A 26,570-nucleotide genomic window follows, 5' to 3' on the forward strand; every position below is an offset into this window, starting at 1 on the left:
GCCTGGCCGAGGCTCTGGCATCCCATCCTCTCAGATGCACTTGGTGTCTGGCTCAGAGCACAGCACCTCAGCATGGTACCTTAATGTGGCAGGTGGCCACACTTTTGTCCTGACCTCCGTAGTGCTTTGGTGATGTGCTGCCTCCACCACAAAATGCAGCAGGAGAACATGCTGAGGAGTCACAATGGAAATGGCCTTTCTGCATGGCAATGAACTGCCTTTCAGAGGCCAATGGGAGCCTCCCTTTCATGGGATAGCAAGCTGCAAGGGACTGTAGGGCAGTTTTGGAGGCAGTGGGAGGGAGAGTTGATCTGTTTGAGGGTAGAAAGGCTCCTGAGGGGGATCTGCACAGGCTGGATCGATGGGGTTGAAAACCATGAGCATGGAATCCAAAGGCCTAATCACATCTCCATTGGTACTGTCACACAGCCTTCCTCAGTGTAATAAAAAGAAATGAATGTGTGTGCTGTAGTCACTCTGCAGAAACCTAATGCTGGTCATCACTGGGGGACGTACGAGTGCTGGGGATGCCAGCAACACCCCCAGAACAAATTATTCTGGCCAGGAGGTTGATGTCAGTAAATCCTTTTGGAAAGACATTTGTGCCCTGGAGAGAGCATCTTGAAAACAGACCTTTGGAAACGTAATCACTGCCGTGTGCTTTTGTTGCCAAAACTGATGCATGCGTGCTGCCTGTTGCACGAAATGCTGCTCCACTGCATTAGCCTAGAGAGCAGAAAGGAGCTACCCCGTGCCCAGGCAAAAGGGAAATAGCAAGTCCCTGCCCAGCAATTTCCATGCCTTCTCCAGCTGTCTATTGCAGTGGCACTACAAAAAGCGGAAGGCTGGAGCTCCATTAGATGGAGGTTGGCAGAGGTGAACGGTGCCAAGGGAACAAGCAGCTCAGTTCAGAGCAAGCCTGTGCATGACCGCAGCTCTTTGGGCCACTCTGTCTCGGTAGCGCCTCGGAGCTCACATTGCAAGCCCCCTGAAGAGCACTGCCTGTTCTGGCTGTGGCTAGACCTCATGTCTTCCCAGTGACAGCAGACAAGGAGAGAAAGGCAAAGCCCTGCCTAAGAGTTAGTTCTCTTCTGGACCCTCTCTGCCTGTTCTTCCGCAGTGCCTCTGCATTGGCAGAAGAGCCCGGCAGGCCTCCCAGGCCCTCACAGCCTTCCTCCAGGAGGTCAGCTGCTCTCTACTCCAGCAGCAAAACTTCCATGCCACGCTGAGGCCTATTGGGAAGGCACTGGGTGCACACAGCTGCGTAAAGCCACCTGCAGTTTGTCGGAAGAGCAGAGGGTTGTCCATGTCTGTACAGCCACACAAAAGCATTTCCTTGGGGCTTTGATTGCTATTCTTCCTTGATTTAGCCCTCTAGCAGTCTGCAACCACACCTTCTCTCCTGCCTGCACTGGGAAGGTTCTTGCTGGTCTCCATCAGGAGGGAAATCCACTCACTTGCCAGGTGTGTCCCAGGCCCCTTGTTAGGCTCCCACAGAGCACAGGTGGTGCTTTTGCTGTGAACAGCTTATGATGGGACTCGAGCCCTCGGGAACAGGTAGTGCTCTGACTCGCCTGACCTCTGGGGAGCGAATTCCTTACCAGAGCTTTTCAAAGGCTGTTCAGAAGGGTTTGGGTCATATATTGCAAGAAGGAAGCCTTCCACGGGTGCAGCAGCAATCATGTTGCGGAACAGGACCCACAGCTGGGCAATGCTCACTGGCTACTGGAGAAAGGCAAGCCACTGAATCCATCACGTCACAAAGACGAGATGACACTCAAGTCAGCATCCAGAGCTGTCACTAGCCTAAGCAAGGAGGCCAGGAGATCCCTCTAGGTTCTAGCCTTGTCCCAGACAAAATAAAGTTGAAGCATGTCAAACCTGGCTGTGACTCCTATAGCTGAGCCAGCGGGCATATGGTGGGTGGGCAGTCACAGCCTGTGTTGCTGAGGGAGGGACAGCAGCACTGACAGGGCCAAGTAGGTTCAAGCAAGGCAAGGCTTGTGCAAGGCAAGGCATCTGGAAATCAGCCTGTATACAAATCTCTTGTGAGATTCGATTGGGCCAATAGGGCAACTGAAGCCAGCACACAGTTACCCAAGGAGAAGGGGTTCTGCCAGGTTGTGGCCATAAAAGACAGAAACATAGGCCTGGTCAGGCAGAGGCAGTGGCCAGTACATGTGCCTTTAGCCTAGATACAGGGTTGTTTACCAGACACGCATGGTCGTGGTCCTGTCCCCTTTGTTCCCTTCCCTGCGTTACCCCAACTTTCTGCAGGAGGAGGAGGAGAGGGGGACCATATCTAGACACATGAGGGTCTGTCTGAGTTTGTGCTGGGGCCGTTTGGCCCTATCATGACATTCCACCCCCTGGCCCTACGGGGCAAATTGATCTGGGGCCATAAATGCCCTTTTTCCTGAGGGGTACATTGTGGATTCTGGCTTATACAAATACGTCTCAAATACAGTGGCTTACGCATTAAGCATAGTGACCTACAATACCAAAAAGCATTATATGAACAGTGTATACTGTGATTGGGAACAGTCAGACTGGCTGGAAAGCAGCCCTGAGGACAGAGACTTGGGGGTGCTGGTGGACGAGAAGCTCAGCATGAGCTCTCAATGTGCACTTGCAGCCCGCAAAGCCAATCAGATCCTGGGCTGCATCAAGGGAATTGTAGCCAGCAGGTCAAGGGAGGTGATTCTGCCCTTCTACTCAGCTCTGGTGAGACCCCACCTGGAGTGCTGCATCCAGTTCCGGAGCCCCTAATACAAAAGGGATATGGAGGTGCTGGAAGGTGTCCAGAGAAGGGCCACAAGGATGATCAGAAGGATGGAGCCCCTCTCCTATGAGGACAGACTGAAGGAGTTGGGGCTGTTCAGTCTGCAGAAGAGAAGGCTCCAAGGAGACCTAATTGTGGCCTTCCAGTATCTGAAGGCGGCCTACAAGAAGGCTGGGGAGGGACTTCTCAGGATCTCACGTAGCGATAGGACCAAGGGGAATGGAATGAAGCTGGAGGTGGGGAGATTCAGGCTGGACGTGAGGAGGAAGTTCTTCACCATGAGAGTGGTGAAGCCCTGGAATGGGTGGTTGGGGCGCCTTCCCTGGAAGTGTTTAAGACCAGGATGGATGAGGCTCTGGCCAGCCTGATCTTGTGTGAGGTGTCCCTACCCATGGCAGGGGGGTTGGAACTAGATGATCTTTGTGGTCTCTTCCAACCCTGACTGATACTATGATACTCCTATGATACTATGATATAATGCACAGTGGCATTCATCATGAAAGAAAAGCAAACTGCAGATTTACCTTTAAATGTCCAAGAACTTTATTAATGGTACTGAAATAAATGAGTTAAGGCAAACTTGCACAGTATCCTTAGATCTTGTTTGGTTATTTTACTTGGGACTTATGAATTCCTATATAATTAAGTAATTATAGTATACTAGTGCCAAAGTATTACGTCACCTGTATTCCAGTTCATCATCTTAATCACTACCTGTCATGGTCACAGATTACCAGAAATTTAATCTATAAATATCAAAAAGCACTTTGGGGGTTTGGGATTGTTTTTCAAAAGCATTGAATCATCCCCAAATGCTCAGTTTGCTGAAATAGGCATTCCCAATGACTCCTTCGCGATGTGTTATGGTCTACCTAGATTATCAACCACTATTATTAAATCATCTTATGTCCTTTCCACCAGTTTACCCTCTGTAAGAATCAATATGGATCTGCATGCTGTATATGTAAGCATAATGCAGTAAATAGGTGTGGTGGAAGGTTTCAGCATGATCATACCAATCACTCCATGACAATTTGTTTTCAGATTGTGGTTGTTTTCTTCTGCTTGTTCATTTTGCAGCAAAGGAAGCTCGGGAAAACCGCCAATCTTCCAAACAGAAGCTCAGCCAAAGAAACAAGGGAAAACACTATTCCCTTTTGTACCTAACTTGAAGTTTCTTCACTTTACCTGGACAATGACTTCTTCTATGTGACCACTGTTCAGTTTGTCCTCTAGTTTTTGCACATCGGTCTCCTGTGTTATTGAAATACATAACAATAATTAGTTGCCCAGATGAACCACAAAATCAATCACTTAACCAGCCCACACTCTAGTCGTCCTCAAAGTTACCAAATTAGCTGGCTTCTGTCACTTTACATTATCAAAGAAATCTCACACTTTTCTTACTGTAAAGCAAGCATCAAACTCTCAATGATAAATACACAAGCCAACTTCTAGTTGATGATACACAAAGAAACATTAGCAGCTGAGGGCTTTAGGATGTATCTTCAAATTACATTTTGACCTCAGCTTTTTATAAAATGATATGCAACCTTCCTGTTATTACCTTAAACACACAACAGCAATATTGCACAGTTTTAATACACCAAAAAGTTTTAAAATGTTGAAGGCCAGAAGTGTGGTGAGAGCATATGCAATTTTTGGTGAAAACTGTTGAGATTGCCACTCCTCTATGAATCTTTAAAAAATCCTCTTTTCTTCTAATTTTCACAGATAACCTCAGGAAGAAATGAATCATTCTTTTCAATTTTCCATCCAAACAGTCCAGTCAATAACAAAAACACACCTCAAGACCTTCAACAACTACTCTATCTGAAATCTGAAACAACTACTGCTATCTGAAATGTACTTATACTCCGAAAAGCAGACCGTCGTTTTGAAAAGCATTCTTCTCGTCCTAAAAATCTTTCCATGTGTACCATGTATGAAGCAGCACTGTACCTACCTTTTGCGCCAAACTGAATCGCTCATTACTTATTTACTCAATAAGTAAACTTTTTATTTGCAAATGCATAATTTTAAATAAAAGCTACCCACTGATACAAGGAGCTTTTACTGAAAAACCTTACTCAAACTTGCTCCAGTTTTGATGACTGAAAAGGCATGGGTAACAGAAGGGTGGCAGGTAAATTACAGTGGAATCTGAAACGCCTGCTGTTGAGGTGATCGATACGGGCTAGTTTAAGCTGTTAGAAGCCCATGTATGCATGTGAATCACACACTGCTGCTATTCCAATGTGAGTACAAAATACATATACATACACCTGTTTCTGGAAAGGAAGATTACTAAAAAGTGCCACATTAGTCTATAAACCGATACTGTAACTTTAAAGAATGTCTTTTCAAGCATGTTTTTATAAGAGTTTTTAAAAGTCACTGCAACACCAACATCCAGTAAATATGCACAGAATGAGGGTGAGGGCTGTGCAAGAAGCCATCGTCAAGTTGCAGGGGAAAAACCAAACCATCTTTTTAAAGCTTTAATGTCCAACTCCTTTGTAACTTCTTTACCTGTTCCTCTTCCATTTGCCATATCCTCTGACAGTACTGAGTGTTGAGATGTTTGTCCCTCTCTTGCTGAATCTCTTGTTTCAAGTAAAGTAGGATCATTGTCATTGGTAACAAGAGACATGCTCTCAGACGATGCACTGAATGAGGCATCCGGTTCAAGTGCATCGTGCCCGTTATTTCTGGTCACTTCATTGCCTAGCCCTTCGCAAGGTGATTCACACTGTGCTGAACTTGGCAGCTTCTGTTCCATCCTTGAGTGCTCCAGAGAAGACTGTTCCTTCCAGTCCTCCTCTCTACACCCTGTGTACTGCACAGTACCTGTAGCTTCTGAAAGCAGAGGTTTCTCTTCTGGGTGCCCATTCTTGGCCTCTCTAACTAGTCTTTCCGAGGATGCTGGTGTCTGCTCTGTACCTGACTTTTCCGCTGTAGCAACTTCAAGACAACTATCTGATGTATCATCCATCTCCTAAAGCATCACTTGCACATTTTTAACCTGTCTGCAAGAATAATCACAATTATCTATTTAAAAATGCATACTGGCACCTTTCTGCTTACAAGAATATGGCTAGGGGTCGTTACTTCCACCAAACACAGAACACTTAACATCTCATTGGTCTTTGACAGTAGCAATGCTGCAGAGCATTGCCAGCAGGGCATCCGGAGAAGGCTGACATAATGAATACATAAATTCTTTATAGAGCTATAAACGCTTTACAGACCAGTATTACCCAGGGGCAGCTCACCTTTACGGTTTTGCGCGCTGCCACTGAGAACACATGGGCCGGGAGAATGCAAATCCCATATTCACGGGGAAAAAAATGCCACGAGTCAAAGGGTAGAACCCCCCGGCCAGAGCCAGGCCACCGCCGCGGCGCGCACAGCCAGCCCGCAGCCGTCGGGCCGCTTCTGCCGCCACGCACCCCCTGGCGCCCGCCCGGCCCCCCGCGCGTGGCAGGGGACAGCGCGCAGGCGCCACCCGCCGGGCCGCCGCGGCGAGCCACGCACAGGAGCCCTTGGCACGGGACGCGCCGGGCGCCGGAGGGCTGCGGCCGCGGTTGGGCTACGAGTGGGGCTCCCCTTCACCCTTCTCCTGGCCCCGCACCCGTTGCTTTCTCTCCCCACGCTTCCCGATGGGCCTTCCTCGCCTGGCGACTCCCTGCAGCGTCCGCTCCTCGCAGCAGCGGCGTGTGGCAGTAGCCATAGTAACCGGGGCTGGGCGGCGTGGAGGCCGGGGCTGAGGGGCGGGAGCCGCGAGCATGTCCCGCCCCCGGCCTCCTTTAGGTTCATCACTGCCTTGCCGTTACACAACCAGTTACAATTGCCATGGTCCTATGTTGCGATCCTCAGCTGCGTGAAGATCAGCTCTTACAGTGGCATTAACGTAAGAAAACAGCCATTCTTCTTTCAGTCTATACTTCAGATAGTAGCAGAAGTCGTGCTAATACCCAGGACTGTTTTCTGGATAATACAAAAGTTGCTCTTTGGCTGCTGACAGCCCTTGCTGGGCGATAGCCCTCCCTGGCTGTGTGAGCACTTAACCTGTGTGATGTGTTCGGCCCATTATGGATGCTCTCCCCTGGAAGGTTCTGTTGGGAGCACTGACACTTCTGAGTGGAAATTAAGACACAGCAGACTTAAAGCCACATGAATTTCCTAGTGTTTGATGGGTGGTTTCTGAGACAATTCATGAGAGTATTTCTGCACATTACAGAAAAAAAAACAGATCACTTTCACTTCCCACAACCGTTTCAGAGATTACTCAGTTCTGCATCACAACTCTGGGAGATTCCCAAAAGTGTTTTTTTAGCAGACATTGAAACTCTATTTTTTGCTTTTTTTAATATAGGAATTGCATACACCCCGTAAGTTAGTTTTCACTCGTCCCCTCCCTTTGGACACAATCAAAACATAGATCCAAGATGGAGATGGTGCCCTGCTCAAAGCACAGCCACTCACAATAGGTTTAACAGTACAGGCAGCATGCTAGGAACTCAGTACTGCGATCCAAAAGTTGTTTTTCTGGTTTCCCAGGCTGTCTCTACCCCTCCTTGCAGACGGGGTGATTTTTCACTTGTATAACAGCTTCAATCAGAAGATCTCAAAGGATGTGGATTCTGGCTTATACAAATACACATATCACATACAGTGGCTTACACATTAGGCACAGTGACCTACAATACCAAAAAGCACTATATGAACAGTGTATACAAACCACACAAACCATGTAGCCATGAACAGAGTGTTAACACAACCACTGTAGCGCAGCATACGCTCTGAGCTGGCCAGCACTTTGGCGCTTTTTCAGTTAACCACCCCCTGACTGTTGATGGGTGTGTCTCCAGTGTGACACTGAATTAATCAAAGTGTCCATGGGGCTTTTCAATTTCCCACCCCCAGATGTAAACGGGTCTCTGTGGCTGAGAGACAGTGTTCCTCAATATGGAGGTGAGGGAGAATGTTCTCCCTCGCCAGGCAAAGCTGGCAAAGCTGTAGCAGCTGTCTTTGAAGGCTGGAGCAGGAGAGCAGACTTGGCTCTGGCTTCCAGGGACCTGTCTACCATAGAGCTGCTTTTCCTGGCTGCCGCTTTCATTCAAAGCTTGAAGCACTATCCTTTTCGCTCGAGATTCCTTCAAACATCTTGTGAGGGGCTCTGGCACTCCCAGGGAAATAGAATCATACAATCAATAAGGTTGGAAAAGACCTCAGAGATCATGAAGTCCAACCTGTCACCCAACACCTCCTGACTACTAAACCATGGCTTCAAGTGCCTCATCCAATCCCTTTTTGAACACCTCCAGGGATGGTGACCCCACCACATCCGTAGGCAGCCCATTCCAATGGCTGACAACACTTTCTGTGAAGAACTTTCTCCTCACCTCAAGCCTAAACTTTGCCTGATGCAGCTTGAGACTGTTCTCTTGTTCTGGTGCTGGTTGCCTGGGAGAAGAGACCAACCCCCACCTGTCTACAACAGGAGCCTCCGCTTCTGCAGACTAAACAATCCCAGCTCCCTCAGCCTCTCCTCACAGAGCTTGTGCTCGAGGCCTCTCCCCAGCCTCGTTGCCCTTCTCTGGACATGTTCACGAGTCTCAGTCTCCTTCTTAAATTGAGGGGCCCAGAACTGGACACAGTAATCAAGGTCTGGCCTGTGGATTTTTGGTTTGTTGGGTTTTATTGTTATTATTATTTTTATTATTATCATTATTATTATTGTTGTTGTTGTTGTTTTGGTTTTTGGAATCAATCCTAGCTTTATTTTCACAGACTCGGTTGCAGACTCAGGACCACAGCCACAAGGACAGTGGGAGGAGTTTTCAGACATTCAGCACAGAGTGTAGCGGTCCAAGCCACGAGCTGACAGCTTAGCCAGCAGTTTGCTGTGGGGGACGGTGTCAAAGGCCTTGCTGAAGTCCAGGTAGACCACATCCACAGGCCTCCCCACATCCACCAGACGGGTCACCTGATCATAGAAGGAGATCAGGTTGGAGAGGCAGGACCTGCCCTTCGTAAATCCATGCTGGCTAGACCTGAGCCCTTGGCCATCCTTCAGGTGCGCAGTTACTGCCGCCAGGATAATCTGCTCCATCACTTTCCCTGGCACTGAGGTCAGGCTGACTGGCCTGTAGTTTCCAGGTTCCTCCATCCGACCTTTCTTATGGATGGGGACCACATTGGCCAGTTTCCAGTCAGTATCCAGTCAGGCCGCCCTTGCCTATGATCTCCCTGATGTAGAACCAAATCAGCACCTCCGTGGCCACCAGAACATTCCTCAGCGCGTCCTGGATGGTGAGCTGTACCAGCTGGCCACTCTGGAAGCTCCTGACCAGCGCCTTCGTGCTGTCGATGGACCGCGGGATTGATGGCGATGGTTTCGGTGCCTTTTTTACTTTCATTTTCAGGCGGCACAGTCCTGGGTGGAGGCGAGCGGCGATCGCTCTCAGGCTTCGGCGACTCCGTGCTGGGAGCGGGCGGCGAAAGCAGTTTGCAATGTATTCCTCACAGCGACTGCTGGGCAGGCGGGATCGGTGCGCTTTCAAACGATGCGGCCAGTTGCCTTTAACGCAGGTCAGGAACAGAATTGCTTTCTGCCGCTGCGACTCCTCTTAAGCCTCGAGGCAGTCGACTTGAGTTGCAGCACCCATAAATTATAAAGCCTCTGATTCTGCCTCCATCATTTCTCTTCAGAGGAGAAATCGCTGGTTGTAATTTTGACATTCCTCTAGCACAGTCCAATGCAAGTGCCCATGATCAGAGCATGTAGGCTGCTGGGCTGGCCAGCGGTCTCGGCCAGCTTTTGGGGAATACGTTCCGCAGTTTTGCAGTTTTGTAGTTTTGTTTTGCCCAGTCTAAATCCAAGGCTGTTGGTACACCCCCCAGTTCTTGCAAAATACATTTCATTGTCCGTCCTGCTGGATTCTGTGCCACTCTGGAACTGCCTCCACTTCCTCATGTGGGTGGGGCTCCCTGCAGAAGGACCTGGGGAGAAGAGGAAAGCCGTCATGAGTGAGGAGAGGTGTCAGGGCCTTCCGCGGTGCGGGAGGAAAGGGGAGAGGAGTTGCCTGCACTAGGGAAAGTACTGGCTTAGGATGAGGGTTAATGTTAGGGTGAGGGTCATGGCCACGCTTATGGATCTGACTCTAGGGTTAGGGTTAAGCAAGGAAGGGTGTGGATGTCTTAAGCAGCCTCAGAGATCTTCTTTGGGTAGTGGGAAGTCTCAGAATGAATTGCTTTCTTCTTTGCCTGAAGCTGGCAGGCACAGGAATGAAGGTAGGAAGGCACCTGTGCGAGGGCCAGCTGCCCTTGCCTGTAGAGTCCAATGTACTGGGTGACACACCCACCCCGTGTGGCACAGGGGAGATGGAAGCTGACATCACAGCCTGTCTCACTGCAGGTGAGGGTGGCCTCACTCTGGCAGCAGATGCAGTACCGTTTGGCAGAGCAACTTCCATCAGCGCAGGGCCTGCATAGCCAGCCCCACGCCTCTGAGCAGAGAATAGGATGTGGCCACAGCTGAGTCACAGTGTCACAGTATCACAAAGGTTGGAAGAGACCCCAAAGATCATTGCAATAGTCCAACCTGTCACCACAGACCTCCTGACTAGACCATGGCACCAAGTGCCACGTCCAATCCCCTCTCAAACACCTTCAGGCATGGTGACTCCACCACCTCCCCGGGCAGACCATTCCAATGATGAATGACTCTCTTGGTGAAGAACTTTCTCCTCACCTTGAGCCTAAACTTCCCCTGGCGCAGCTTCAGACTGTGTCCACAGATCCACCTGGCAGACAACAGTCGTGTGCAGGACCCTCTCTGGAGCTCGTGGGAGCAAGACATTTGTCCCAGAGCTGTCTGGAAGTGCTGGGCTTCTTTTGTGGCTTCTGAGCTAAGCCCATACAATGTTCCCTCACACAAGGTCTGCATTGATGGGAGAGGCACAGCAGCAATGGCTGGGCCATGCTGGATAACTCTCAAGGTGGGAAAAAGCAGCAGGGACGCCCGATGCTGGGGAAGGCTGTGGGGCCAGCCAGGACCGAAGCGCACAGTCCATGTCCATGGTGCTGGGCAGCTGGGCAAGGGCAGCCAGCAAGGAGGAGGTGTGGGCCAGGCGCTCCCAGTCCCTGGGCCCAGCTCCTATTGCTGCTCCCGAGAAAGGGAGAGGAGAATGAGGGAGAGGCAAAGGAGTGTGGAATCTGCCAGTGTAGAACTTAAAAACCACCTCTACCTTGGAGGCGGTGCAGGGGGATCAGGGCCAAAACTTGGAGATGCTGCACGATTGTTCCTCCTGCGGTGTCTTCTGGGTCGAGTTGGGCTGTAGGAAGCAGCTTCCTCTCGACGCTGCCCGGGGGGACCTAGCAGGCGCCTGCACAAGCCCTGGGGTGCTGGACTGGCTGGCAGGATCAAGCACAGGGGAGCTGCCCCGGTCTCCTGATGGTGTCTCTCTGGTGGTCCTTGGGCTGCGGGTCTGCAAGCCCAGCGAGCTGCAGAATGGCTCCTCCAGCAGCCCCAGTCTGAAGGCATTGCTCTCGGAGTTTGCTCTTGCCCTGCAGGATCTGCCACGACGTGTTCTGGGCTGCCTGCAGGGAGGAGCTTCATCCTGATACTACAGATGGGAGGCATGTCATTTCCTCCTGCGCCGACGGGTGCTGGACCGCCTGCCAGTCTCATGCCCTGGGGAGCTGTCCCGATCTCCTGATGATGTCTCTGTGGAGCTACTGGGGCTGCTGGTCTGCGGGTCCAGCGAGCTGCAGGATGGCTCCTCCAGCAGCTCCTCTGTGGAGCTACTGCTACCGGTGTTTACTCTTGCCCTGCAGAGTCTCTCAGAGCATCTTCTGGGTCGTCTGCAAGGAGGAGCCTCATCCTGACACTGCGGGCGGGAGGCACGTCGTTTCCTCCTGTGCCGAGAGGTGCTGGACCGGCTGCCAGTCTCATGCCCTGGGGAGCTGTCCCGGTCTCCTGATGATGTCTCTGAGGAGCTACTGGGGCTGCTGGTCTGCGGGTCCAGCGAGCTGCAGGATGGCTCCTCCAGCAGCTCCTCTGTGGAGCTACTGCTACCGGTGTTTACTCTTGACCTGCAAAGTCTCTCAGAGCATCTTCTGGGTCGTCTGCAAGGAGGAGCTTCATCCTGACACTGCGGGCGGGAGGCACGTCGTTTCCTCCTGCGCCGACGGGTGCTGGACCGGCTGCCAGTCTCATGCCCTGGGGAGCTGTCCCGGTCTCCTGATGATGTCTCTGAGGAGCTACTGGGGCTGCTGGTCTGCGGGTCCAGCGAGCTGCAGGATGGCTCCTCCAGCAGCTCCTCTGTGGAGCTACTGCTACCGGTGTTTACTCTTGACCTGCAAAGTCTCTCAGAGCATCTTCTGGGTCGTCTGCAAGGAGGAGCTTCATCCTGACACTGCGGGCGGGAGGCACGTCGTTTCCTCCTGCGCCGACGGGTGCTGGACCGGCTGCCAGTCTCATGCGCTGGGGAGCTGGCCTGGTTTCCTGATGGTGTCTCTGTGTGGCTGCTGGTCTCAGGGCCTATTACATTGTCAGATGGCACAAGCTGCGCCTGGCTGGAGGATGCCACAGCTGCCGCCTGGCTAGGGGCATCTGGGTCAGGAAGCTCCAAGCTGCCCCTGGATTCTGTGAAGGAAAGCAGAAGGGTCAAGGGCACATCCGCCAGTTCTGTGGCAGCACAGGCCTGTGCAGTGCTGCCAGCCCTCCCGGAGCAGAGAGGCTCTGCCAAGCTCAGCCTGGTCACTGCTGCCAGCACACCATCGTGGGGTGGGGAGCAGCTGAGTGCTTTGCCTCTTACCTCTGCTGGGGCCAGCACAGCTGCTGCACTCCCAGCTGTTGGTGCTGGGCCTCAGATGGGAGCATCGCCTGTGGGTGCCCTCAGCAGCACAGGAGCTGCACAACAGCAGTTGCCAGGGCCTGGGGAAGGAAATGGGTTCATGGCTGTGAGCACAGACTGAGTGTAGCACTGGACCATCTGGCAGAGCTCTTGTTCCTAGTGCTTCTGCTTTGAGGCCTTAGCCAGAGAGGGATTCTGCACAAAGTAGAGCCCCACGTTGCAGCTTTGACAACTTACCCTTCTTGCTCTGCCTGCTCCCTGCCTCCTGGGCATAGGCACTCGCTGGCATCACAGCGGCTGTGCCTCTGAAGTAGTTCTTCTAAATCCTCCTGGACTTCCCAGAATGGCTCTCTGGTAGAGAAAGGAATATTGATGAGTCCCTGCTGCCATCCTGGCATAAGGCAGATGCAGGCCATCCTTGTTTGCCCGGTGCTGCCCTGTGTCCAGCTCCTCCGTGAAGCTGAAGCAAGGACTCACGAGAGAGCAGAGAGCCAGGACTGTAGGGGCAGGCCCTGGGGTAGCACAGTGCTTGCACCTTTCTGCCTTGTGAGGTGGATGGAAGGACACCAACCTGAAAGGGATTCGGATGCCCATGTTGAGCATTTCTGGCACAAATGCACTGCAATCCCTACACGCTGGGCACTGGAAATTCATCAGGCCAACATTCAGAGCTTGTTCCTGCCGGAGAAATGTGAAGAGCATGAGTTAGGTCCTGGTGCTGCTGAGCACCTGTGGTCTCCTGGGAGCGAGGGATGGGCTCCTACCTGGATGCATTCCCGATGGAACCATGCCTGTTGACACGCCGGGCACACCATGGTCCTGTAGGACGTTTGGTTGTCTACAGGATCCGTGCAGATGAGGCAGGTGGTGTCCTCCTCTGGAACCGCCTCTACTTCCTGACGTGGGGGGTGTTCCCTGCAGAAGGACCTGGGGAGAAGAAGAAAGAGCCATAATGGGTGAGGAGACAAGTGTCAGGCCCTTTCGTAGTGCTGGAGGAAAGGGGAGAGGACTTTTAACCACACTAGGGAAAGTACTGGGTTAGGGTGAGGGTTAGGGTTAGCATATAGGGTTAGGGTTAGAGTTAGAGTTAGGGTTATGGCTATGCATAGTACTTTTAGGGTTTGTGAAAAGCAAGGAAGGGTGAAGATGTCTGAAGCAGCCTCAGAGCTCTTCTTTGGGTAGTGGGAAGTGTCACCATGAGTTGCTTTCTTCTTTGCCTGAAGCTGGCAGGCAGAGGAATGAAGGTGGGAAGCCTCCCCTGTGAGGGCCAGCTGCCCTTACCTGTGGAGTCCAAAGTACTGGGTGGCACACCCACCCCGTCTGGCACAGGGGAGATGGAAGCTGACATCGCAGCCTGTCTCGCTGCAGGTGATGGTGGCCCCACTCTGATGGCAGACACAGCACTCCTGTAAATGGCAGAGCAACTTCTGTCAGCCTCGGGGCCTTTGCAGGAGGCTCCCCGTGCCTCTGGGTCAGGGCGCTGCTGGGTCACAGCCCACATATGCCATTGGCAGGCACAGTTCCTGTGCGGGAGGGAGCCTCTCTGGAGATGCTGGGAGCAAGACTCAAAAGTCTGGAAGGTCAAAAGAGCTGTCTGGAAGGGCCAGGAATTCTAGCTCAAGCTGTGGGCTAAGCTGCCACAGCACTCTCCTAGCACAAATCTCACTCATTTTGTCATGTCCTCACCTTCTGTGCTGCCTGCTCAACTGCATGTTCAATCTCCTCCACATGAAATATCACCTGTCCTTGTTCACGGTCCAGTGTTGAAGAAATCCCGTTGGCAAAAAACTGCAGAAGAGAACAGACAGGGAGCCATTGAGGAGAGTGTGGCAGGGAGTGCCTGCAGGAAAACGGGAGGCAGCCCCCAGGGAACTCACCAGGCAAAACAAATGGGTGCAGACCCCTCGCTGATTCAGGATTTCTCCACAGATATCCCGGTCAGCCTCTGCCTGACGGCACAGCATGCATACTGGAGAGGAGAGATCAAAACACCAACAGGAATGAGCACTTTTGTAGGGCTGGGGAAAGTGTCCCCGAGGGACTGTGCCCCAGGGCCTGCTCTGTTCCTGCCGGTCTGGCTGATGGGCAGAGCTGCAGGCCTTGGAGATCAGTATGGAGGCACAGGGTGTCCCAGCAGGTGCCCACTGGTCAGGCCTGAGCCCTGCTTGCTGAGGAAAGGAGGGGCTGTGCCCTGGTGCACTCTGGGCAGCTCTTTGCCTCCCTCTGTCATTCCTCTCTCAGCCCTATGCTCTGCTGACCACCCTAACCATTATTCCCTGTGACAGGCTGCAAAGGGGATAACTTTGCTCACCATGCTCCATCTCGTCGAGCGTCTCCTCCTTCCTTGCAGACAAGGCACACGTCAACGCTGAGCTCCTGGAGAGTTCCTGTCCCAGCAGTGCTGAGCTGTCTCCTCCAAATGCTCCTCTGCTGACTCTGAGAGAGAAGCAAGACATGCCAGTGAGCTTGGAGCACAGCCCCAGAGCCCTGAGGTGCAGGGGCTCCCCTCCTGCCTTGGCAGCCCCTTCCCTCTCCCACCCTCTCCTTACCTCACCAAGTCGCAAGGATGCAGGAACTGCGCCCTGCGCTCCTTTTTGTAGGCTTTCCCCCTCACCTGCACCAGGGACTGTTGTGACGTCATCGCCATGAAATCACCACGACCATTGTGACGTCATCACTGCTGGCCCGCATGTGCCACGCCCTCGGCCACCTGCCACCCTCTCTGACACAGGCAACACCTCACAGGGGCTGATGTGAAGCGCTGAGGCAGGGGCCCGTGCCCTTGGCACCTGTGTAAGAGGGTAGCAAGGGCAGAGTCAAATGCCAGATGGGACAGTTCTCAAGGGTGGGTACCGGTGGCCACACGGTGCTGTTCAGGCAGTGCCACTCCAGCGCCCCGGCTCTGGCCAAGGCAACTCTCTGCTCCTGGCCCTGGCATGTGGAGCACTGCCAGCAGCTCACAAAAGGCTCCCCTTCCTCTGCACCATGCCAGCAAGGCTGCACCCACAGCACTGGCTCTGGGTCTGGGCTGCCCTCCACAGGGGACAGAAGGGACCCCTGAGCCTGGCCGAGGCTCTGGCATCCCATCCTCTCAGATGCACTTGGTGTCTGGCTCAGAGCACAGCACCTCAGCATGGTACCTTAATGTGGCAGGTGGCCACACTTTTGTCCTGACCTCCGTAGTGCTTTGGTGATGTGCTGCCTCCACCACAAAATGCAGCAGGAGAACATGCTGAGGAGTCACAATGGAAATGGCCTTTCTGCATGGCAATGAACTGCCTTTCAGAGGCCAATGGGAGCCTCCCTTTCATGGGATAGCAAGCTGCAAGGGACTGTAGGGCAGTTTTGGAGGCAGTGGGAGGGAGAGTTGATCTGTTTGAGGGTAGAAAGGCTCCTGAGGGGGATCTGCACAGGCTGGATCGATGGGGTTGAAAACCATGAGCGTGGAATCCAAAGGCCTAATCACATCTCCATTGGTACTGTCACACAGCCTTCCTCAGTGTAATAAAAAGAAATGAATGTGTGTGCTGTAGTCACTCTGCAGAAACCTAATGCTGGTCATCACTGGGGGACGTACGAGTGCTGGGGATGCCAGCAACACCCCCAGAACAAATTATTCTGGCCAGGAGGTTGATGTCAGTAAATCCTTTTGGAAAGACATTTGTGCCCTGGAGAGAGCATCTTGAAAACAGACCTTTGGAAACGTAATCACTGCCGTGTGCTTTTGTTGCCAAAACTGATGCATGCGTGCTGCCTGTTGCACGAAATGCTGCTCCACTGCATTAGCCTAGAGAGCAGAAAGGAGCTACCCCGTGCCCAGGCAAAAGGGAAATAGCAAGTCCCTGCCCAGCAATTTCCATGCCTTCTCCAGCTGTCTATTGCAGTGGCACTACAAAAAGCGGAAGGCTGGAGCTCCATTAGATGGAGGTTGGCAGAGGTGAACGGTGCCAAGGGAACAAGCAGCTCAGTTCAGAGCAAGCCTGTGCATGACCGCAGCTCTTTGGGCCACTCTGTCTCGGTAGCGCCTCGGAGCTCACATTGCAAGCCCCCTGAAGAGCACTGCCTGTTCTGGCTGTGGCTAGACCTCATGTCTTCCCAGTGACAGCAGACAAGGAGAGAAAGGCAAAGCCCTGCCTAAGAGTTAGTTCTCTTCTGGACCCTCTCTGCCTGTTCTTCCGCAGTGCCTCTGCATTGGCAGAAGAGCCCGGCAGGCCTCCCAGGCCCTCACAGCCTTCCTCCAGGAGGTCAGCTGCTCTCTACTCCAGCAGCAAAACTTCCATGCCACGCTGAGGCCTATTGGGAAGGCACTGGGTGCACACAGCTGCGTAAAGCCACCTGCAGTTTGTCAGAAGAGCAGAGGGTTGTCCATGTCTGTACAGCCACACAAAAGCATTTCCTTGGGGCTTTGATTGCTATTCTTCCTTGATTTAGCCCTCTAGCAGTCTGCAACCACACCTTCTCTCCTGCCTGCACTGGGAAGGTTCTTGCTGGTCTCCATCAGGAGGGAAATCCACTCACTTGCCAGGTGTGTCCCAGGCCCCTTGTTAGGCTCCCACAGAGCACAGGTGATGCTTTTGCTGTGAACAGCTTATGATGGGACTCGAGCCCTCGGGAACAGGTAGTGCTCTGACTCGCCTGACCTCTGGGGAGTGAATTCCTTACCAGAGCTTTTCAAAGGCTGTTCAGAAGGGTTTGGGTCATATATTGCAAGAAGGAAGCCTTCCACGGGTGCAGCAGCAATCATGTTGCGGAACAGGACCCACAGCTGGGCAATGCTCACTGGCTACTGGAGAAAGGCAAGCCACTGAATCCATCACGTCACAAAGACGAGATGACACTCAAGTGAGCATCCAGAGCTGTCACTAGCCTAAGCAAGGAGGCCAGGAGATCCCTCTAGGTTCTAGCCTTGTCCCAGACAAAATAAAGTTGAAGCATGTCAAACCTGGCTGTGACTCCTATAGCTGAGCCAGCGGGCATATGGTGGGTGGGCAGTCACAGCCTGTGTTGCTGAGGGAGGGACAGCAGCACTGACAGGGCCAAGTAGGTTCAAGCAAGGCAAGGCTTGTGCAAGGCAAGGCATCTGGAAATCAGCCTGTATACAAATCTCTTGTGAGATTCGATTGGGCCAATAGGGCAACTGAAGCCAGCACACAGTTACCCAAGGAGAAGGGGTTCTGCCAGGTTGTGGCCATAAAAGACAGAAACATAGGCCTGGTCAGGCAGAGGCAGTGGCCAGTACATGTGCCTTTAGCCTAGATACAGGGTTGTTTACCAGACACGCATGGTCGTGGTCCTGTCCCCTTTGTTCCCTTCCCTGCGTTACCCCGACTTTCTGCAGGAGGAGGAGTAGAGGGGGACCATATCTAGACACATGAGGGTCTGTCTGAGTTTGTGCTGGGGCCGTTTGGCCCTATCATGACATTCCACCCCCTGGCCCTACGGGGCAAATTGATCTGGGGCCATAAATGCCCTTTTTCCTGAGGGGTACATTGTGGATTCTGGCTTATACAAATACTTCTCAAATACAGTGGCTTACGCATTAAGCATAGTGACCTACAATACCAAAAAGCATTATATGAACAGTGTATACTGTGATTGGGAACAGTCAGACTGGCTGGAAAGCAGCCCTGAGGACAGAGACTTGGGGGTGCTGGTGGACGAGAAGCTCAGCATGAGCTCTCAATGTGCACTTGCAGCCCGCAAAGCCAATCAGATCCTGGGCTGCATCAAGGGAATTGTAGCCAGCAGGTCAAGGGAGGTGATTCTGCCCTTCTACTCAGCTCTGGTGAGACCCCACCTGGAGTGCTGCATCCAGTTCCGGAGCCCCTAATACAAAAGGGATATGGAGGTGCTGGAAGGTGTCCAGAGAAGGGCCACAAGGATGATCAGAAGGATGGAGCCCCTCTCCTATGAGGACAGACTGAAGGAGTTGGGGCTGTTCAGTCTGCAGAAGAGAAGGCTCCAAGGAGACCTAATTGTGGCCTTCCAGTATCTGAAGGCGGCCTACAAGAAGGCTGGGGAGGGACTTCTCAGGATCTCACGTAGCGATAGGACCAAGGGGAATGGAATGAAGCTGGAGGTGGGGAGAATCAGGCTGGACGTGAGGAGGAAGTTCTTCACCATGAGAGTGGTGAAGCCCTGGAATGGGTGGTTGGGGCGCCTTCCCTGGAAGTGTTTAAGACCAGGATGGATGAGGCTCTGGCCAGCCTGATCTTGTGTGAGGTGTCCCTACCCATGGCAGGGGGGTTGGAACTAGATGATCTTTGTGGTCTCTTCCAACCCTGACTGATACTATGATACTCCTATGATACTATGATATAATGCACAGTGGCATTCATCATGAAAGAAAAGCAAACTGCAGATTTACCTTTAAACATCCAAGAACTTTATTAATGGTACTGAAATAAATGAGTTAAGGCAAACTTGCACAGTATCCTTAGATCTTGTTTGGTTATTTTACTTGGGACTTATGAATTCCTATATAATTAAGTAATATTCAAGCTCTGAATCAGTAACATACAGATAGATTTATAGAGTATAAAAGTTCATATGCAAAGCCTTTGTGATGGCCCAATACCAAAGTTTGTGCCATGTGTATGATGCTAAGTACAGCAACCTACCTGCTAACCAAGGAAACAAACCAAAGGCTGTACAACAGCTGAATCTTCTTAAACTCTTTCTGCAAGAAATTGGAAGCAGTCCCTAGATTGCTAAATGTAAGTGGAGATCACAACAAAACATGTTTTTATGAAGCTGCTATCTTTAATTTAAGACAACTCTCAGTGACAACAGATCAATAATGAACTTTTCTTTTTTTTTTTAACTTTCAAGAGGTTGTACCATTTTGAAAATTATATTGGCCATTTCCACTGGTCAGGAGGAGGTTCTTCAACTAGAGGTTCCCATGGTTTCCACTGCATCATCTTTCTTGCCAAGGAAAGCTCATTTTCAGCCTGTTAATACACAACATACATGAATCCTTAAATTCTATACTACTGCCAAAGTATTACGTCACCTGTATTCAAGTTCATCATCTTAATCACTACCTGTCATGGTCACAGATTACCAGAAATTTAATCTATAAATATCAAAAAGCACTTTGGGGGTTTGGGATTGTTTTTCAAAAGCATTGAATCATCCCCAAATGCTCAGTTTGCTGAAATAGGCATTCCCAATGACTGCTTCGCGATGTGTTATGGTCTACCTGGATTATCAACCACTATTATTAAATCATCTTATGTCCTTTCCACCAGTTTACCCTCTGTAAGAATCAATATGGATCTGCATGCTGTATATGTAAGCATAATGCAGTAAATAGGTGTGGTGGAAGGTTTCAGCATGATCATACCAATCACTCCATGACAATTTGTTTTCAGATTCTGGTTGTTTTCTTCTGCTTGTTCATTTTGCAGCAAAGGAAGCTCGGGAAAACCGCCAATCTTCCAAACAGAAGCTCAGCCAAAGAAACAAGGGAAAACACTATTCCCTTTTGTACCTAACTTGAAGTTTCTTCACTTTACCTGGACAATGACTTATTCTATGTGACCACTGTTCAGTTTGTCCTCTAGTTTTTGCACATCGGTCTCCTGTGTTATTGAAATACATAACAATAATTAGTTGCCCAGATGAACCACAAAATCAATCACTTAACCAGACCACACTCTAGTCGTCCTCAAAGTTACCAAATTAGCTGGCTTCTGTCACTTTACATTATCAAAGAAATCTCACACTTTTCTTACTGTAAAGCAAGCATCAAACTCTCAATAATAAATACACAAGCCAACTTCTAGTTGATGATACACAAAGAAACATTAGCAGCTGAGGGCTTTAGGATGTATCTTCAAATTACATTTTGACCTCAGCTTTTTATAAAATGATATGCAACCTTCCTGTTATTACCTTAAACACACAACAGCAATATTGCACAGTTTTAATACACCAAAAAGTTTTAAAATGTTGAAGGCCAGAAGTGTGGTGAGAGCATATGCATTTTTTGGTGAAAACTGTTGAGATTGCCACTCCTCTATGAATCTTTAAAAAAACCTCTTTTCTTCTAATTTTCACAGATAACCTCAGGAAGAAATGAATCATTCTTTTCAATTTTCCATCCAAACAGTCCAGTCAATAACAAAAACACACCTCAAGACTTTCAACAACTACTGAACTGCTATCTGAAATGTACTTATAGTCCGAAAAGCAGACCGTCATTTTGAAAAGCATTCTTCTCATCCTAAAAATCTTTCCATGTGTACCATGTATGAAGCAGCACTGTACCTACCTTTTGCACCCAACTGAATCGCTCATTACTTATTTACTCAATAAGTAAACTTTTTATTTGCAATGCATAATTTTAAATAAAAGCTACCCACTGATACAAGGAACTGTTACTGAAAAATCTTACTCAAACTTGCTCCAGTCTTGATGACTGAAAAGGCATGGGTAACAGAAGGCTGGCAGGTAAATTACAGTGGAATCTGAAACGCCTGCTGTTGAGGTGATCGATACGGGCTAGTTTAAGCTGTTAGAAGCCCATGTATGCATGTGAATCACACACTGCTGCTATTCCAATGTGAGTACAAAATACATATACATACACCTGTTTCTGGAAAGGAAGATTACTATAAAGTGCCACATTAGTCTATAAACCGATACTGTAACTTTAAAGAATGTCTTTTCAAGCATGTTTTTATAAGAGTTTTTAAAAGTCACTGCAACACCAACATCCAGTAAATATGCACAGAATGAGGGTGAGGGCTGTGCAAGAAGCCATCGTCAAGTTGCAGGGGAAAAACCAAACCATCTTTTTAAAGCTTTAATGTCCAACTCCTTTGTAACTTCTTTACCTGTTCCTCTTCCATTTGCCATATCCTCTGACAGTACTGAGTGTTGAGATGTTTGTCCCTCTCTTGCTGAATCTCTTGTTTCAAGTAAAGTAGGATCATTGTCATTGGTAACAAGAGACATGCTCTCAGACGATGCACTGAATGAGGCATCCGGTTCAAGTGCATCGTGCCCGTTATTTCTGGTCACTTCATTGCCTAGCCCTTCGCAAGGTGATTCACACTGTGCTGAACTTGGCAGCTTCTGTTCCATCCTTGAGTGCTCCAGAGAAGACTGTTCCTTCCAGTCCTCCTCTCTACACCCTGTGTACTGCACAGTACCTGTAGCTTCTGAAAGCAGAGGTTTCTCTTCTGGGTGCCCATTCTTGGCCTCTCTAACTAGTCTTTCCGAGGATGCTGGTGTCTGCTCTGTACCTGACTTTTCCGCTGTAGCAACTTCAAGACAACTATCTGATGTATCATCCATCTCCTAAAGCATCACTTGCACATTTTTAACCTGTCTGCAAGAATAATCACAATTATCTATTTAAAAATGCATACTGGCACCTTTCTGCTTACAAGAATATGGCTAGGGGTCGTTACTTCCACCAAACACAGAACACTTAACATCTCATTGGTCTTTGACAGTAGCAATGCTGCAGAGCATTGCCAGCAGGGCATCCGGAGAAGGCTGACATAATGAATACATAAATTCTTTATAGAGCTATAAACGCTTTACAGACCAGTATTACCCAGGGGCAGCTCACCTTTACGGTTTTGCGCGCTGCCACTGAGAACACATGGGCCGGGAGAATGCAAATCCCATATTCACGGGGAAAAAAATGCCACGAGTCAAAGGGTAGAACCCCCCGGCCAGAGCCAGGCCACCGCCGCGGCGCGCACAGCCAGCCCGCAGCCGTCGGGTCGCTTCTGCCGCCACGCACCCCCTGGCGCCCGCCCGGCCCCCCGCGCGTGGCAGGGGACAGCGCGCAGGCGCCACCCGCCGGGCCGCCGCGGCGAGCCACGCACAGGAGCCCCTGGCACGGGACGCGCCGGGCGCCGGAGGGCTGCGGCCGCGGTTGGGGCTACGAGTGGGGCTCCCCTTCACCCTTCTCCTGGCCCCGCACCCGTTGCTTTCTCTCCCCACGCTTCCCGATGGGCCTTCCTCGCCCGGCGACTCCCTGCAGCGTCCGCTCCTCGCAGCAGCGGCGTGTGGCAGTAGCCATAGTAACCGGGGCTGGGCGGCGTGGAGGCCGGGGCTGAGGGGCGGGAGCCGCGAGCATGTCCCGCCCCCGGCCTCCTTTAGGTTCATCACTGCCTTGCCGTTACACAACCAGTTACAATTGCCGTGGTCCTATGTTGTGATCCTCAGCTGCGTGAAGATCAGCTCTTACAGTGGCATTAACGTAAGAAAACAGCCATTCTTCTTTCAGTCTATACTTCAGATAGTAGCAGAAGTCGTGCTAATACCCAGGACTGTTTCCTGGATAATACAAAAGTTGCTCTTTGGCTGCTGACAGCCCTTGCTGGGCGATAGCCCTCCCTGGCTGTGTGAGCACTTAACCTGTGTGATGTGTTCGGCCCATTATGGATGCTCTCCCCTGGAAGGTTCTGTTGGGAGCACTGACACTTCTGAGTGGAAATTAAGACACAGCAGACTTAAAGCCACATGAATTTCCTAGTGTTTGATGGGTGGTTTCTGAGACAATTCATGAGAGTATTTCTGCACATTACAAAAAAAAAAAAAACAGATCACTTTCACTTCCCACAACCGTTTCAGAGATTACTCAGTTCTGCATCACAACTCTGGGAGATTCCCAAAAGTGTTTTTTTAGCAGACATTGAAACTCTATTTTTTGCTTTTTTTAATATAGGAATTGCATACACCCCGTAAGTTAGTTTTCACTCGTCCCCTCCCTTTGGACACAATCAAAACATAGATCCAAGATGGAGATGGTGCCCTGCTCAAAGCACAGCCACTCACAATAGGTTTAACAGTACAGGCAGCATGCTAGGAACTCAGTACTGCGATCCAAAAGTTGTTTTTCTGGTTTCCCAGGCTGTCTCTACCCCTCCTTGCAGACGGGGTGATTTTTCACTTGTATAACAGCTTCAATCAGAAGATCTCAAAGGATGTGGATTCTGGCTTATACAAATACACATATCACATACAGTGGCTTACACATTAGGCACAGTGACCTACAATACCAAAAAGCACTATATGAACAGTGTATACAAACCACACAAACCATGTAGCCATGAACAGAGTGTTAACACAACCACTGTAGCGCAGCATACGCTCTGAGCTGGCCAGCACTTTGGCGCTTTTTCAGTTAACCACCCCCTGACTGTTGATGGGTGTGTCTCCAGTGTGACACTGAATTAATCAAAGTGTCCATGGGGCTTTTCAATTTCCCACCCCCAGATGTAAACGGGTCTCTGTGGCTGAGAGACAGTGTTCCTCAATATGGAGGTGAGGGAGAATGTTCTCCCTCGCCAGGCAAAGCTGGCAAAGCTGAAGCAGCTGTCTTTGAAGGCTGGAGCAGGAAAGCAGACTTGGCTCTGGCTTCCAGGGACCTTTCTACCATAGAGCTGCTTTTCCTGGCTGCCGCTTTCATTCAAAGCTTGAAGCACTATCCTTTTCGCTCGAGATTCCTTCAAACATCTTGTGAGGGGCTCTGGCACTCCCAGGGAAATAGAATCATACAATCAATAAGGTTGGAAAGGACCTCAGAGATCATGAAGTCCAACCTGTCACCCAACACCTCCTGACTACTAAACCATGGCTTCAAGTGCCTCATCCAATCCCTTTTTGAACACCTCCAGGGATGGTGACCCCACCACATCTGTAGGCAGCCCATTCCAATGGCTGACAACACTTTCTGTGAAGAACTTTCTCCTCACCTCAAGCCTAAACTTTGCCTGATGCAGCTTGAGACTGTTCTCTTGTTCTGGTGCTGGTTGCCTGGGAGAAGAGACCAACCCCCACCTGTCTACAACAGGAGCCTCCGCTTCTGCAGACTAAACAATCCCAGCTCCCTCAGCCTCTCCTCACAGAGCTTGTGCTCGAGGCCTCTCCCCAGCCTCGTTGCCCTTCTCTGGACATGTTCACGAGTCTCAGTCTCCTTCTTAAATTGAGGGGCCCAGAACTGGACACAGTAATCAAGGTCTGGCCTGTGGATTTTTGGTTTGTTGGGTTTTATTGTTATTATTATTTTTATTATTATCATTATTATTATTGTTGTTGTTGTTGTTTTGGTTTTTGGAATCAATCCTAGCTTTATTTTCACAGACTTGGTTGCAGACTCAGGACCACAGCCACAAGGACAGTGGGAGGAGTTTTCAGACATTCAGCACAGAGTGTAGCGGTCCAAGCCACGAGCTGACAGCTTAGCCAGCAGTTTGCTGTGGGGGACGGTGTCAAAGGCCTTGCTGAAGTCCAGGTAGACCACATCCACAGGCCTCCCCACATCCACCAGACGGGTCACCTGATCATAGAAGGAGATCAGGTTGGAGAGGCAGGACCTGCCCTTCGTAAATCCATGCTGGCTAGACCTGAGCCCTTGGCCATCCTTCAGGTGCGCAGTTACTGCCGCCAGGATAATCTGCTCCATCACTTTCCCTGGCACTGAGGTCAGGCTGACTGGCCTGTAGTTTCCAGGTTCCTCCATCCGACCTTTCTTATGGATGGGGACCACATTGGCCAGTTTCCAGTCAGTATCCAGTCAGGCCGCCCTTGCCTATGATCTCCCCGATGTAGAACCAAATCAGCACCTCCGTGGCCACCAGAACATTCCTCAGCACGTCCTGGATGGTGAGCTGTGCCAGCTGGCCACTCTGGAAGCTCCTGACCAGCGCCTTCGTGCTGTCGATGGACCGCGGGATTGATGGCGATGGTTTCGGTGCCTTTTTTACTTTCAGTCTCAGGCGGCACAGTCCTGGGTGGAGGCGAGCGGCGATCGCTCTCAGGCTTCGGCGACTCCGTGCTGGGAGCGGGCGGCGAAAGCAGTTTGCAATGTATTCCTCACAGCGATTGCTGGGCAGGCGGGATCGGTGCGCTTTCAAACGATGCGGCCAGTTGCCTTTTCCGCAGGTCAGGAACAGAATTGCTTTCTGCCACTGCGACTCCTCTTAAGCCTCGAGGCAGTCGACTTGAGTTGCAGCACCCATAAATTATAAAGCCTCTGATTCTGCCTCCATCATTTCTCTTCAGAGGAGAAATCGCTGGTTGTAATTTTGACATTCCTCTAGCACAGTCCAATGCAAGTGCCCATGATCAGAGCATGTAGGCTGCTGGGCTGGCCAGCGGTCTCGGCCAGCTTTTGGGGAATACGTTCCGCAGTTTTGCAGTTTTGTAGTTTTGTTTTGCCCAGTCTAAATCCAAGGCTGTTGGTACACCCCCCAGTTCTTGCAAAATACATTTCATTGTCCGTCCTGCTGGATTCTGTGCCACTCTGGAACTGCCTCCACTTCCTCATGTGGGTGGGGCTCCCTGCAGAAGGACCTGGGGAGAAGAGGAAAGCCATCATGAGTGAGGAGAGGTGTCAGGGCCTTCCGTGGTGCGGGAGGAAAGGGGAGAGGAGTTGCCTGCACTAGGGAAAGTACTGGCTTAGGATGAGGGTTAATGTTAGGCTGAGGGTCATGGCCACGCTTATGGATCTGACTCTAGGGTTAGGGTTAAGCAAGGAAGGGTGTGGATGTCTTAAGCAGCCTCAGAGATCTTCTTTGGGTAGTGGGAAGTCTCAGAATGAATTGCTTTCTTCTTTGCCTGAAGCTGGCAGGCACAGGAATGAAGGTAGGAAGGCACCTGTGCGAGGGCCAGCTGCCCTTGCCTGTAGAGTCCAATGTACTGGGTGACACACCCACCCCGTGTGGCACAGGGGAGATGGAAGCTGACATCACAGCCTGTCTCACTGCAGGTGAGGGTGGCCTCACTCTGGCAGCAGATGCAGTACCGTTTGGCAGAGCAACTTCCATCAGCGCAGGGCCTGCATAGCCAGCCCCACGCCTCTGAGCAGAGAATAGGATGTGGCCACAGCTGAGTCACAGTGTCACAGTATCACAAAGGTTGGAAGAGACCCCAAAGATCATTGCAATAGTCCA

At 50.8% G+C, this 26,570-nt stretch overlaps 2 long non-coding RNA genes across 3 annotated transcripts; both read right to left on the bottom strand.

Moving 5' to 3' along the window:
- Nucleotides 1-3,346: 3,346 nt before the first annotated feature.
- On the bottom strand, nucleotides 3,347-6,527 carry LOC137454238 (uncharacterized). The gene is made up of 3 exons (XR_010990561.1): nucleotides 6,417-6,527; nucleotides 5,315-5,811; nucleotides 3,347-4,036 (listed from the first exon to the last, which is right to left on the bottom strand). It is a non-coding gene; the product is annotated as an uncharacterized lncRNA (long non-coding RNA).
- A 12,769-nt stretch (nucleotides 6,528-19,296) lies between these two features.
- On the bottom strand, nucleotides 19,297-22,637 carry LOC137454245 (uncharacterized). 2 transcript variants are annotated; one of them, XR_010990563.1, is made up of 4 exons: nucleotides 22,595-22,637; nucleotides 21,492-21,988; nucleotides 20,169-20,234; nucleotides 19,297-19,601 (listed from the first exon to the last, which is right to left on the bottom strand). It is a non-coding gene; the product is annotated as an uncharacterized lncRNA (long non-coding RNA). The 2 variants fall into 2 exon arrangements; XR_010990564.1 differs by lacking the exon at nucleotides 22,595-22,637 and adding an exon at nucleotides 22,235-22,579.
- Nucleotides 22,638-26,570: the final 3,933 nt, after the last annotated feature.

The sequence above is a fragment of the Melanerpes formicivorus genome, unplaced genomic scaffold (genome assembly GCF_026170545.1).
Source record: "Melanerpes formicivorus ecotype bairdi unplaced genomic scaffold, bMelFor1.0.p_v2 SCAF_3, whole genome shotgun sequence".
Taxonomy (NCBI): domain Eukaryota; kingdom Metazoa; phylum Chordata; class Aves; order Piciformes; family Picidae; genus Melanerpes; species Melanerpes formicivorus.